The sequence below is a fragment of the Tinamus guttatus genome, unplaced genomic scaffold (assembly GCF_059628265.1).
Source record: "Tinamus guttatus ecotype Peru unplaced genomic scaffold, ASM5962826v1 Tinamus_guttatus_pri_ptg000104l, whole genome shotgun sequence".
NCBI classification, from domain to species: domain Eukaryota; kingdom Metazoa; phylum Chordata; class Aves; order Tinamiformes; family Tinamidae; genus Tinamus; species Tinamus guttatus.
The window spans coordinates 3,094,934-3,109,924 of record NW_028288638.1 but is presented as its reverse complement, the minus strand read 5'-3'; the positions used below and the strand labels follow the sequence as shown (position 1 = coordinate 3,109,924).

At 44.7% G+C, this 14,991-nt stretch overlaps 1 long non-coding RNA gene across 1 annotated transcript; it reads left to right on the top strand.

Annotated features, from left to right (window-relative positions):
• The first annotated feature begins 2,065 nt into the window (after positions 1–2,065).
• On the top strand, positions 2,066–5,309 carry LOC148595413 (uncharacterized). Its single transcript, XR_015913162.1, has 3 exons — positions 2,066–2,117; positions 3,608–3,749; positions 4,759–5,309. It is a non-coding gene; the product is annotated as an uncharacterized LOC148595413 (long non-coding RNA).
• Positions 5,310–14,991: the final 9,682 nt, after the last annotated feature.

Genomic DNA, 14,991 nt, shown 5'->3' with positions numbered 1-14,991 from the left:
GTGATGACAGGAATAAACTCATCTCTTAAAATCTGTCACTCAGATGCAGTCTTGCCATTCATTGTGTGGCTTCCTGGCAGGTTTGTAAACACCCCTTTGGAAACCTGACTTCCAACCACAGCAAGTGCTGCGGGCCAGTCTCACCGGTGCAGACTGCGAGATGATACCCTACTTCTCCTGCCGACTGCTCCTCACACAGGGCAGAAGGATTTCACCCCGGGCACTTTCCACCTACCTGCAAACAAATGCCTGTCACAGAGTGATATTTCTGAGGCAGCGCTCTCTCTAGGATCTCTCTCAAGAAACCTTTGGCACGGCTCTCAGGCAGAAGACTATGCTGCTCAATGTAAGAAGTTGTCCTTGCTTACTAACAGATATGGAAGGTAATTTGCCTTCTCATGTGAAATATGTTCCTTTTCCTTTTCCAGTACTGAGCAGAAATTATCGGTAACATTTTCTGCTTTTCTGCATCAGTTTTACTAATTTTATAATTGCTATCTGCTGCTTCTAGGTTGATTTTTCTGTTCTTAGAATCTCCAATAACAGATTATAAAGGCCCTCAGCTTCCCTTGCTACATTTCAGCATTTCATAACATCTCATATGTGTTCTTTTCTTTTACCTCCTGCTTTTTTTCTCTCTTTATCTAGTAGTTTCCAGTTGCTGCTGAATTTGGATGAGTTTTTAGCTTAAAACTCTAGCTTGATTGCAGAGTGGAGGGAGAGGTTGTGAGGTTTATTATACCTACACATTTTTGTGTACATATTTCTTTTGTCAGGCTTTTTGTGCTAAGTAATTTTGCTCATAGTTTTTGGCAACTTTGAGAAACCTTTTTGATTCAACATGTAGAATTGATTACTACTCGCAAGACTCCTCTCTTTGCCCATAAGGAGTGTGATCCAGTGTGATTACAGGTCCCTCTGTAAGCAACCACTTCCAATTCAAGAATTAATCACTTAGTTGTTACCTGCTATAATGAGGTCTCTGGTAAAGTTACCTCCTTTTGTGTGAAATTGCTTCTTTGTTCTCTAAGTGTTGCCTGTTATTGGTAGAAACTCTAGCTTGTTTCATTGCGGGATCAGTGAGACCTCAAGAATGATTTTCTCAAACTAAAGTCGCCTGTAAGAGCCAACATTCCTCCTTTCCCATGTGAAAGATGGGTGATGAAGGAACGATTCATCCTTCTCCTTTCGTAGGCCAAGTGACCTCGAGTCTCCCCTTGGGCTTCATGTATGACAGTAGAGTTACACAAATTGAAGACCCACACTCTCAATGAGTGTTCAGCAATCAGTAGGCCACAAAAGGCACCCACAACACATCTGTCTTATTGCTTTTTTCCTTCCTGCTGACACACTATCCCAGTGTTCGAGTTTTTCCAGTCCAGACAGTCTACTATCGCTTTTTAATCTTATTTCTTTACTGGTTTTTCTTACCAGTTATCCTAACTTCCCCAAAAGATACATAAGCAATGGAAGAAATTGATCATTCATTTAATTCTCTATTTGACTTGTTTTCATCATGTTAAATTTGAGATTCCTCTTTCTTAACCTTGAATCGTTAGTTAATATCAACCAGAAAATTCACCTGGGAAAACTTGAGCCCCTTGGTTTGAGATGCAAGAATTCCCATCCAGTTCTTCTGTTGCAACCTGTTTGACAGTGTAAATATCATCAGTTTCATGCCAACCAACACAGCTCCAAAATTTTCTGCCATCTCTATTCACACACCCCCAGAAAAAGAGAAATCTTTGTCAATACTGTTTGGGTATTTTCCTTCTTCATCCCCACTTCTGACATTCCTGTACACTTCTATGCTCTAGGCAGATCTACACATTATCCAAGTGCACAGCAAAATCCATGGAGATTTCCTAGGCATCCCAACGCGTTCGGCTGCTCTGAGGGAATGGCATGCTATCCCACCAGCCCCAGCTCTCCAGCTGGTGGCTTCGTGCAGTGCTGTTCAGGCAAGGTTGCTGATGACACCCAATTGCCTTTGCAAGGCATAGTTGCTTTTGCCTTCTTCATCACTAGTTGTTTCAAGTATTAGAGCAGTAACCAGGTATGGGACCAGTAGCAACGGTCTTTGGAGAACCTGTTTGCCCCAAGACGAGGTCCTCAGTGTAAGTAAGTCCTCTCTATTCTTTCTATCTTGAATGCTCCCTGACTTCTTTTTTTTTTCCACTTGTATCAGATGATATCTTTAACACAAATAACTGTGATGTTTTGATTGTACAAAAAATGCCGTAGGTGGTATTTTTTGAAGTTTCTCTTCTGTTTTTTCGAGTTGTTACTCTGCACCCTCCCATGTGACTGTGCTGATGTCCCCCAGAAAAAAATCTTAGGGGACTTGAGGAAAACCAGAAATGCCTAAACACCTTTGCTGCTAGGCAATGACAGCTAAATGGTTTGCTAAACCGCATTTCTAAATGAGTGTCTTTGTCCATCAGGATTCAAAGATGGGATGAGAGACTTAGTCAGTATGGCCTTTTAATATTTCAACATCTTTAAAAGTCCAGTCCTAAAGACTTAGGGTTTTATGTTAGACCGCTTTCTAGCATGGTGATGTGGATGCTACTGCAATTTGTATATATATTTAAGCTAATCCAGTTCTGGGATAAGATTTTGCCTCACATAATATTTTTATTAAAGATCTGTAGCCAAAAAAAGACTTTAAATTAGTGGCATGAGCTTATAAGTAACATTGAAAGGAAAAAAAAAAGAAGCTTTATTTAAAAACAACATAACCAACAATTTTACTTATTTTTGTCTCTACACAGATATTTCTCTAACAAGTCATGTGTACTTTAAAATCATACCTGATATATACATTTTTTTTTATTTTAGAGCAGATCAGCAGTTTTCTGCAGTTATTTCTGTGCAAATGATGCAACTAAACTGCATATTTCTGGTGGAGTTTGGTTTTTGTGTAAAAGTTCCTCTGTCTCTTAAAATTGCATGTTTCTACTGATGGTTGCATTTTTTTTAAAGTGAATAATCACTTTTCTTGTCTTCATTTTCTGTATCCAGCTTTCGATATTTTTTTAAGAAAGCCTCATCTTCAGCAGGCATTAAATATCTAACTTCTTGTATTGTGCTTTAAAATGTTTAAAGGTTAAGTACCAAAACAACTGAAACAATCAATAGCTGATCATTTCTTTTCTTAATTGGAAGCACTAGAAGCAGGTGACGATTTTCATTTTGGTTTTCAATGAAGCCAGCAATCAAACTCTGGAAACCCTTTTCGAGACAGGACTTGCACTCTTCATGCAGCAATCTCTGGCTGCTTTATCACAAGTGCCTGAGATGAAAGTTTGTGAACCAGATAAAAATAAAAATGCTAGAAAAGGGAATTGTGCTTTTCACGCTGATTTAACCGTTCACAAGTTATGCTTATAGATAGTAGATTAATGTGATTTATCTGCAGCCCAACTTTGTCCCCTTAACCACAATACCTGGCGAGTGCCTTAGCACCTGGACTCCAGAATGAATCATCCACACTAGCTTCGGAAGTAAACCTTCTCAGAGAAATAGCAGCAATATCCGGACTGGCCATCAGTTTCTATTCCATTCAGCCTCAGCTGATATATTTCATATGTTTTTTTTTTCTCAGCTGAAGCTGGGCCAGCACTTCTCAGGCTTTGACAGAAGGGCTAAATGAGTGGAGGGAATTTTATGTGCCTCTTCCCACAACATTCCAGTAACCATGCAGGAAGTCATTGATCAAGGGGACTTAGGCAACGTGCACAAGAAAGGTACATGTGTGTGGCCCGGTGGCTTTTACAGCATGTGCTATGACGACACCACCGTCTGATTCAATAAACGGAGGGATAAGAGACTAGGTGGTAAGCCACACACACCAAGTTTATGATGCATCTCCATAGCTGAGTGCACGCAGTGTGGTCTTTTTTTTTAAAGCCTGCTCTATAACGCTGAATGTTTCTTACTAACCCTATGGTTTAGACGTGGTCATAACAGAGAGATCTTCCTGGAAAATTGCTTAACCTGCTGTCACAAACACAGAGTAAGTTGCCTGACCCAGTCGCTCAGACTTCCCTGGAAATAGGCATGTGTTGACCCTTGGTGGGTCACTCAGGTTTATTTTGTTGTCATGATTTGTATAGATTCCCAGTACTGCAAGTCAGGAGAGGATGTGAGAAGTCGTGTCAGCTACCATGCATTAAAGCCACACAGACATGGAGAGTGAGGTAGCTGATGTGCCAGCGTACATGAGCCAGAGTTGTTAGCATTGATGGTTCACAGAGAAGCTCTGCACTTTCTAAGCTTGCTCCTGGAGTGATTTTGTAGACCTCACTGCATGTAAAGAGTGGATAGAGAGAGCAGATAATACCAAAACAAACCACCACCACCACCACCACCACCAAAAAAAAAAAAAGACATTATCCAATGAATGGGCATAAATTGTCTACAATTGCTAAAAGGCATTAAAATTGGCATGAGGAGGCCCTCAGGGCATGTACCTGTCTATTTTGCAAAGGAAACTTCACAACAGTGAACAGTGAACAGTGAACAGGCATGCGTATTAGCCCAGCTAATCGCCAAAAAACACTTCTGTGACTCAATTTCCCCATTTGGCCACATTACACTGCTCAGTGTAGGATGCAGCTGTGACAAGGAGGACAGGGAAGGAGTTGATGTCCACTCAGCATTCTGTCACTGCATGACTTAGAGTATAAACTAATGAAGTAAATCTGCTTGTTTGCTTGCTTGCTTGCTTTCTTATCTGCGATTTTCCACATACAGAGGAAATGGAGAGGGGGAGGCAGTGAGAGGTTGTTATCATGTAACGATGAGCCAGGCTGCAGAGAAAAAGATGCTACTCCTTCACTGATCCCAAATGTGCTCCCAAATTTCAGAGGAGCTGGATATTTCAGCTAAAAGAGTTGGTTGTGAAATAATCTATTCCCTGGGCACTGCAATAGTTGTCATTATTGTACCGCATCAGCAGTCCATTGACCTGAATGGGGACTGCCCTTACAGAGCTAGTATTTCAGTCTGTCCACCTGCAGCCTAGTAAATAATGAAGAGGATAGTTTACTGTTACAGAGGGATTGGAATTGCCTGGCTGAATGGTCATGATCCAAGAAAATGTGTTTTAATTTAGCTAAATGAAAAGTAATACATCTGGGAACAAAGAGTTCAGGCCATACCTACAGGATGAGAGATTCTGCCTTGGAAAACAGGATTATGGGGTCATTGTGGTAACTACCACTGCAATAGCTGCTGGTTCAAGGGGGCTGGAAAGGGCTCATCTGGCTCTGGGAACGGAGAAGTAAATAACTGGACTTGGGGAAGGCACAAGCATTGATAGGCACATCCATAGGCTGCAATGATCTCAGCTGGTGTCCAAATCTCAGCAAGGCCCTGGAAACACTGGGGAGAGGTCCAAGAAAGGCCACTGGAATGATTTGATGACTGGTCAAATAATTTTTTTTTGTCCTGCAGGGGTTCAAGTGTGTGATTTGGTCAGATTTTCTAGGCAAGTTTTCATGTCTTTGTGGCAGTGGATCACAGCATTGCCATGGTGGGATGCTGAAGTTAGGCTAATTCAACTGTGATATGAGATGCTACTGCCCAGCAGTGGCTATCGATGACCAGGCAGGAGACAACAAAATACCGATTCTGCAGGCAGGCAGACTCAAAAAATATATCTGAATCTACTTTTTTACCTTATTTACCTTTTTTTCACTTTATCTGCCTTTTACCAGAGAAAGTGTCTGGCCCAGACATGTAAGGTCTGATTGGAATAATAATGAGGTCTCTTCTGACCTTCTGCAAATTTTCCTTTCTGTCCATTTGGTCATGCTGATGGAAAGAGATGGATAGTTCACATTTCTCTAAATATGCTCATTGCTGCAGCTCTGCCATGAGCCAGTGGCTGTGCCAGGCCTTCTGCTTTAAGGTTTTTGCATTGCAAAGGGCCAAAGACTTTTCTTCTCCAGTACAAAATAGTCAATGCATTGCAGAGTTTCCTTCACCTTCTTCTGAAGCATCAGGAACAGACAGGGAAAACACTTTGAAGATATGAACTATGTCCTGGTATGGTGCAGCTCTCTACTTTTGGGACTTGGCTGAGGTCTTGCCTGTGATTGCCACCTCCTTGACCACTTGCTGAGCTTGGGGGGAACTTCTGCATTTCCCTGCAATGATATGGTCTATCTGACAAAGTCATTTGAGTGTGTTGCACACATGCATTCCCTGGGCTGGTGTCCTCTGGTCTTTACTTGTGCTGTAGACCAGTTTAGGTTTCTGAGGACTGCACAGAATAAAGATATCAGGCTTAATAGAGGAGCTGCTAACTGGCCTGTGCCATAAGGGAGGTCATAATAAGCTCGTCTTAAACTCTGAGAGTCAGAAAGTCCAAACATTTCTCTGAAGAAAGCATCTAATCACACAAAGAAACAGGGCCAAAAGTATGTTTTTTTCTGTGATTTAAAGACATAAAATTGTAAAATATGAGCAAGGGGATTGAGGCCACATATGCAATATTCCTGGGATAGCAATCCTACATTATTGACGCTAACTTTGATCACTGTGTTAAGTTTCTCATTTGCTACTTCTGGAAGAGAAGGCAACAGCTGGCTTCTCCAACTTCTCTTAAAGACTTTCTTTCTCATGCAGGGGTGCATAAGGATATTTCATGGTATAACAGAATTTAAATCTTTGCACATTTTTGCATGCTTCTCCCACCACAACCATAGACTGCCCTCATCTTAAATTTGCATTGCAACTTATGTGTGAACTTTCGCAACTTAGGATCTTGGGTTTTGGGTCAAAGCATTATCAAGAGAAAGAGTGGCTGAGATGAGGGAGCTCCAAGACATCCCAAACCGTGGGAGCGCTCCATTTCATGCAGATCTGACCTGGGCCCATCTCTAAATATAATAGTAATGTAATAATAATATAAAAAAGTAACTAACTGAGAAATAACTGTAACCTTCCTTCCAACAGTGGTTGAATTATTACTGTAGTTACATCACAGCTGAAACAGGTGCAAGGAAATAAGCCTCCCCAAAGTTTCTATTCAGGAGGGAAATGGTGGAAGAAAGCAGAGGCAAAGGAGGAAGGAGGAGGTAAGGGTAGGAGCCAAGGGACAGAGAGGAAGTTGTTTCTCTTGGGACGTAGCCAGCTTAGTAGCTATATGAACCCATGAGAGGTCTCGGATGCTCTTCTGTTGCTATCTTTTTGCCTTTTCAGGCAGACTATTTTCAGAGAACATGATAATGCCACTATTGTGTTGCCCTTTGAATACCCTATTGTCTGGGATCTTCATAGGCTGCCGAACCACATTAAGGCCTCATGCAAGCAGGCATACATCCTTCCAGGCATATTTTGTGCAATTTCTGAGGAATCCTTCAAGGACTCATCAGCCCAAGTAATTCTTTGCCCCAAAACTATGGGGAAGGGAAACGATTATGAGAAGGCTCATGTTCCTCCAGCAGCTGCAGACGCTTTGGGTGGGATTCATCTGACTAAACATAGATGTCTCCATCTGAGGTAGTCACACTAGACTCCCTTTATGGAGGAGAAAATGGAGGCACTGCTATGAGTCATCCTCTCCCCAAGTCAGTATCTTAAATAGGTCAGGCAAGTCTTGCCCATTTCTCTTGCCTATACAAGGAACTACAATGAGGAAGCCAAGTGTAGGCACATAAATGATTTGATGTGGGGCCAAAGGGCCAAGTCATGGTAAAAGCAGCATTTGCCAGCAAATACCGTGTAACCACGGGAGAGCAGAGTGAATTGGCATAGTCAGCGTGAGCATATTTCAATGAATGCTTCACAGTGGGATGGAAGGCAAGAAGTATAATGTCGGAAAGGAAATGGCCTAAGAAAAATGCCTTTAAAGTCACCATGGGACATCACTTTGGTGCCAAGACAGGGTTTTTTTTGCTATTTTTTTTCTTTTTTTTTTTTTTTTTTTTTTTTGAACAAGTGCAGGTGCCTCTGTTCTTCTGTTTGCAGGTTAGAATTACTGCCTTCCTGCCTCCACTACAATGCTCTGTGTGACCCTGCTACTTCACCTCTCCTGGCCTCCCTTTCCTTCCTATCTATCCTTTTTGGACTTCAGTTAAAGCAGTCCCATCTTCCTATTCACGTGTCTCTGAGCACTGCCGAGCACACACACTACCAGGCAGGCATGGCGCTTATGTTGGCCACCATTTGTGACAGAGCTGTCCTTCTAAAACACTCGCAAGTGCCATGGACATTTGGGCATCTTCTGGTGGGAATTTAGCTCTTCGCATCTGGTGCTATAGCTCCTCATTGCTCAGTTCTCCACATGTCCTCTCCCTGGCCTAGCTCTGAGCTGCATGTTGAAATAGAGGAGTATTTCCCATGCTTTGTGTACGTCAGTGACACATGGAGAGAGGAAATGCAGCAGTTGCCAGAAGCACCGCTGATGTTACTTTATGTCGTTATCTGATGAGAAAATTAATGAAGCAAAAATGCTTTGAGCATGCAGTGAGACAGCTCCTCTGTCGAGGGATTATGGCTAAGGACTCTCAAGACCTCATCTGCACCCATGACTGTAACCCGTGAGTAAGAGCATGAAGCATGCACAAAAGGTAAATAAATGGTTAGAGAGAGCTGCTCCAAGTCAAATTCCTCCCTCTACATTTTTTTTCTTTCTCACCATTGAAAGACATACAAAAGCTCAAATGATATCATGAGGCCATGTATTTCATAAGTTTTTTTATGCTTTGTCCCAGCACACAACAGGCCAGTTTCATGACATTGTCCTTGCATTTGCTGGCAGAGACACACACAGAAATTACAGCAGGGCCTGGTGATACAAAGCATGCGCAGAGGAGAGATGAGGCTTTTCAGATCTACTGCAAAAAGTCCCACTCAGTGGCACCAAATACTAGTACAAAGGGCAAATGCCAGATTTCCCAACCCATGGTGTAGGCGGTTGACTGGCAGAGAAGAGCAGGAAGAGTTGTGGAAGGGTTGGCTATATTTTTGTTTACCATCTCAGTCTCTGTAGATAGTTTTCTTCCTGGAAACATCAGAAGAGTGAAAGTTCTGCTTAGAACAATAACAACAAAACAATGGGTGTAATGGCGAGGGTTGTATGTGTCTAACATATATTTTGGAAATACCTGAGGAGACAAAGTCCTCAGCAAATGATGTGGGAATTTAGGACCTTTTCTTGAATTAGGAACTTGGGTTTCTTAGCCTCTGCAACACACTCATTAACATTTTTTTTTTTTTTGAGAGAGAGATCACCTTTTGGATAGAAATGTGCCTTTAACCAAAAGATCTGGTATCAAGGCAGCTCTTTGTGCCTGGGTATTTCTGGGAACGCTGGAGCCAGAGGTACAAAAAGGCATGTTCATCAAGTGCCACCACTTGGAGTTAAAGGACCAAGCATGCTCCTGCTTTCTCACTCTGCTACAAGTGGCTTACTGAGAGGTACAAAGTGGTGACGGGTGGATTATGAGAAAACAACCTGGTAACTATTATCTCAGCTGTGGAGGGGTGGGTGACTCGTGGCAGGTCCTGAGGCACATCTGTGAGTGTGAATGTATGTTCCTGCTCCCTCCCTCATGCCATGTTCCCTCTCCCATGCCCCTCCAGAAAGCCATGCCTGCCTCCTCATGCAGTAGCCAGCTGCCTGTGGGATATGGGTGGTGGATCCTAACAGCACAATTTAGCCTGCCCTGCATGATCAAAACAAGCTGCCTCTCAGCTCCCATGCCAGAGGTGCAAGGACACAGGGTAGGATCCACTGAGGCCCTAGGCTGGACTGGTGCAAACAGTTATTTGTAGAAAGAGAAGAAGGGACTGCGGGGAGCGGGGGAGAGAAAATCACAGTTTGCTCTCCCTGCTAGCACCCTGCTCTGCCGAAGTAGAAAGGCATCACCATGGTCCTTGCATGCAGTTTTCTACACCATCTACACCAGGATTTTTGCTTTCTGCAGAGAGCTGACAATCAGACCCCCTCTGGCACCTGAGTTGTACATGTGCCCTATGACACTCTCTAAAAATTTGCTTTGAGACACAGCCTGTTGTGCCTTCATCCCAACAGTTTGGCCAGCGAGCTTGCAGCTTTCCTGAGGGAGATGAAGGGTAACAGCTGAAACCGAGGGCATGATTCCTTTACTTAGAAATATATCTGCAAATGTTTCATCATTTTAATATACCTGAAAGGGAGGGCTGAAATACAGCTCTGGGTTTGCAGCACGCTGCAAGCCAAGAAGGCATGCAGGCACTCTCCCTTTAAGAACTGATTTCCTAAGTAAGTGAACTGTCAACATCCAGTGGCTATAAAAATCTGCAAACAATTTCTAGTCACCAAACAAAGCAAATCTTTGTACTCTACTGTGATAGTTCATTATTAAATAAAGACTTCTTTGTTATGCTGTAAGAAATATTGTGTACTCCACTGCTCTTCATAATATGCCTCAGTGTGACTTTACAATGAATATAAAAATCATATTTTGTGTCCCATGAAAAGATGACATAGTGGGTTATTTTAATTTTGGTAGGAAAAGCACAGGGTGAAGTAAAGATCATAGCAGAGCTCTGATTTGAACTCTATTGTTGATACATTTGATTCATGATCATAGGAGTGTGTCCCAGAGGCTGGACTTTCTCTCATTTGCAGTAGGCTAAATGAGAAACAACATGGGTGAGATTAGTGGGCAGAAGACAGAGCAAAAACTTAGCAGAAGCAACTTCTGTGAGCTATGTTCACTCACTGCTCTGCCCTTCCGCAATTCTGGGCTTCAATGAGTCTAAACAGGGATCAAAGTGTGTTAACATTTTCTCATCCAGAAATGCAAGTGTTTCCAAAACCGCTCCCATCTTTCTTTTGTGGTGCAAAAACTCCCAGTAAAATGCCACTCTTGGACACACAGCTATAGGGAAGTCCGAGCCCTGTTCTCCTGCCCAACATCTGCTGGCCAGCCAGGGGCATAAATTCACCTCTGTGTTGTGGACTGAGGCTTGTACAGAATAAGGTGACCCAGGGTCACTGCCTGTTCTCTGCACTGGGGGCTGATGGAGCAGCCCTTTGAATTTTGGTGCGCTGGCGGCGCCCAAATTTCTGCCTCGGCTAGGAGATGCAGTGGCTCTCGGGGGATTGCAGCAAATGCTGGGCAGGTTTCCTCCAACTCTGCTCACATTTGGCTTTCAAGCAAGCTGCAAACAGGCCTGTGCAGGTTACTCACGTGCCAGCTAATAATAGCAACTGCTGGCCATGCCAGCAAAGTAACTGACCATGGAAAACTCCACTCTTCTTTGGGCCACAGGGCCATGAGTTTTCATGAGCTGAATCGGCCGTGGTCAGTGGCTTTTCTTCAAAGGTAGGCTCAGCAAGAGGCTGCAGCATTTCTGGGAGGAGTACTCCCCCACCAGCCACAAGCCCTCGTACCGATAGCAATGGCACTGCTCGGCCAGACTGTGCTGGGCATGAGAGGGAAGCCAATGGCTCTTCATGCCACTTTACAAAAGGCAGTTGCTACTGACTACCTCACGCGCTGGCCTTCTTCCAGGTCAGGTAATCACACGCAGCCCAACTAGCACCCGCAGTAGTCTGAGGGAGAAATTACGTTTTTTTCCTTCCTCTCCATCCCAAATTGCTGTTTAGAGCATCTACAAAGCACTGCATAATTGCCAAAGTCATCTCAGCGGCAACGTCAATGCTTCTCTTGCATCCATGAGGGAGTGGGAGGCTTGCTGGCAATGCTCCCAAGGGGTGAAGGCAAAGCGAAATACATCTCATTCCCCATCACCAACCTCCTGACAGCCAAGCATGTGCCTTGCGGCCTGCTTCGTTTACTTGGTGTGGTTTTTGAAGATACCCATAGGAAAGGAGTTAGTGGTAGAGGCTGGAGGTGGCTCAAGGGGCTGAAGCACTAGCTCATGCTGCCTGCATATCCCCTTGGTCCACGCTAGCAGTGAGGGGACAAGCACTTGGCAAATCTGTATTACAACCCAAGTCAATTCCTAAAGCTCTCCTTAGGATCGCAGTGGGACTGTGACTTCTGGAGCCGGGAAGAGCTTTGTGGGCAGGCCTTGGCCGCACAGTAAGCCCGTCCTCCCACAGCGTGGCAGCACTGAACCGCTCACGGTGTCAGCACACCCACCTCCAGCGTGGCTCGTTCTCCGCTTTTTGGGATTTGTGAATTTTACCAGGCTGTGTTGCTCGGCCCTGGGTTGAAAAAGCCTTTAGGCGATATGAGCGAGGCCAGATGCCAAGCTGTGCTGAAATACATGTGTGCAACTTGCCATCGCAGTTACTTCTCTGCTCACTGGTAGTTACTGCTGAACCGACCTGCAGCAGCTGATGCACATGGGTTGTGGCATGTTCTCTGTTGGGTTAGTGATGAGCTGAGATGGGGAGGACACAGCAGAGACCCCTCTGTGAGGAGGGGTGTAGGTTTGTGTTACAGGTGCAGTGAGTTTTGAGTGGTTGCAGGGCTGCTCAGATGGGCAGCAGGAGGACATGTTTGAGGCAGTGACACAGGCTTGGAGGCCAACCACACATCTAAGGGGAAACAGAAGCACTCTGATCCACTGAAGGTGACCAAGAAATACTGAAACATGATTAATTCAAGATAGAAAGTCAATTTATGGTGGAGCAATGTGTGTTAAGCAGCAAAATGCGGCAGCATAGACAGGGCTACTGTTACTCCACAGGGCCCTGTCCCACTTACTACCGGAGCCCCTGCTCTTGGTGGGATGGCAAAGAGGAGCAGGCCAGGCCTCGCTGTGGTCACGGAGGCAAATGGCTCGCTCTCCAAACCCGCAGCTGCCACCAGGGCTGTGCGCTGTGTTGTGACTGCCCCGGTGACGCTTCCTCCAGACCAGCCTTGCCCAGCTGTAAATTGAGTTGCTCCCTGGAAAGCTTCCCACGTAGCTCAAGGACATGGCAGATGGCCTGGGCAGGGGAGACACACGTTTTCCTCGCCTGGTGCTGGACAGGAGCTCTGTCCTGTTCTTCGGTTTCACTGCTCTCTCACTGCCCTGCTCTGGCCCCCAGCTTCCCAGCAGTCGGGGCCATGGGATGTGCCGAGCCGGCACCCACGCATCACCCAGAGGAATTTCTGGGACTGCCTGGAAGGCATCTGGGACCGCCTGCTTGTCCTTTCAGTTTTGCTATTTATTTTCTGTTCAGGAACCCCCTTTCATTCCTGTGCAGAAGGAAACTGGAGTCTGTGGAGAAACCTGGACAAGGCTAGCTTCAGTCCTTGCTGACCTTCACCTTCCCATGTGTGTCTCTTTTAAAAGGGAGAGAGTTGCATCCAAAACTGAGGGGAAACCCTGAAGTTTTCAGGACAGTGTCGACATAAAATTTATCATCTGGCATTGGACCAAGGGGAAAGAGAACAGAGAACATGTCACTCTGCAGCCTTTTCTCTTTAAGGAAGATATTTTGTTGGTAATATTCACACACATATAAAAAAAGAGGAAAAAGTTCACCCACACACATATTTAAGCAGATAAATCAAAACTGATACTGGTTGTCTTGGGAGAGTAGATATCATTTGTGACTCGTAGCTCCCACAAAATGAATGTTCAAGAAGTTCAGGTAATTTCCAGGGCTTTCTGAAAATCTGGCAGAGACAGTTTCCACCCAAAGACCCTAAATTAAGTAAGTGATGTGATAATGGTAGATTTGATTCTAGAGCAGGAGACGCTCAGATTTGACGTGTATTTCAGGGGAGGGCTGTAAAGATCTCAGACAAATACTCTAGTTTAAGTGAACACCTTGGACCTTGAGAGAGGCCCTGGCCTGGACATCAGCAGAGACATTTCCAGGCAGGGAAGGTTTCCCTACAGCATTTTGCTGGCTGATGCCCCAGCCCTGTCTTTCTCTGTCAATGCTCAAGCTGAGCTGGAGCCAAGCCTTGCTCTAAAAACCAAGCACAGTTCAGAGGAAGAGCTGCTTCAAAACCCAGGCCTTCAAGCACATGAAGGTAAATACAAACTGCTGTATTGGTTCAAGATTACATGTCACTGAGCTGAACAAGACATAGCTGTTTCCCTAATTGTGTGTTTAGTCTTTTCACAGCTTCAAGCATTTTAACTACTTCTATAATTTGGAGCAAACAACAGCAATCTCCAAGGGACCAGCTGAGGAGAGAAAAACAATGATGTGCTATATTTTTTCCTTGTGTCCCAGCACAGTCTTGAGAACACGATGAAAGGGTGGAAAAAGAAACCCACGGCAGTAAAACGAGCGAGTGCGGGCAAGGTGTAGGAGTTGTGCCACCAAGTTTACTCTTACTGCGCCACATGATCTTCAGCCAGCAGCCTGCATCAGGGCTGAGTGATGTGCACAGGATGGAGAAACTGCACTGGAAACTTTAAAATGACAGGAATGACCTGGATTCATAAAACAAGTGCACATTTACCAGTAGTGGCGGCCAAAGTAGAGAGCCTCTCAGCTGGATCAGCAACAGGAGTTTGCCTGCTCCAAGGGTGATGCTAAGAGCAGCCCTGGCAGTCTGTCTCTGCTGCTTCTTCCAGGGGAGCTGGAAAAGAGAGACTGATGCATTTCCTGCTTCCTGAGGGAAACCAGCCCCAAGCCCCACACAAGCTGCAACAACCTTATTCTGCTCTGATTTTTTTTTTTTTTCGTTTTTGTACCTTGACTGCATTGCCATTTTTTTCGTGTCTCCATCTGTACAGCTTGGCAGGTGTGTTCCATGGATTTGAACCTTCTTGCCTTGGCTGCTTTCATTGCACTCTTGCTTTAAAGGGAGGTCACCCAAACACTGTCATATTTGCTGTCGAAGTGCAGTGCATGTGTATAAAATGGCATGGCTTAGCTCACCATAACACCGTGGCATGGCTCACCATACTGCCACAGGTACAGTGCTTCCACCCTGGACAATCTAAAGCCCAGTGTGCAGCCACATCTTTTTGGAGCTGTGGCGAGGTGCCTATTCACAGCTGAGCTCCACAGCTCTGAGAAACCTGTGGAGTTCAGTGTCTGGTCATGGCTTTCACATAAAATACAAC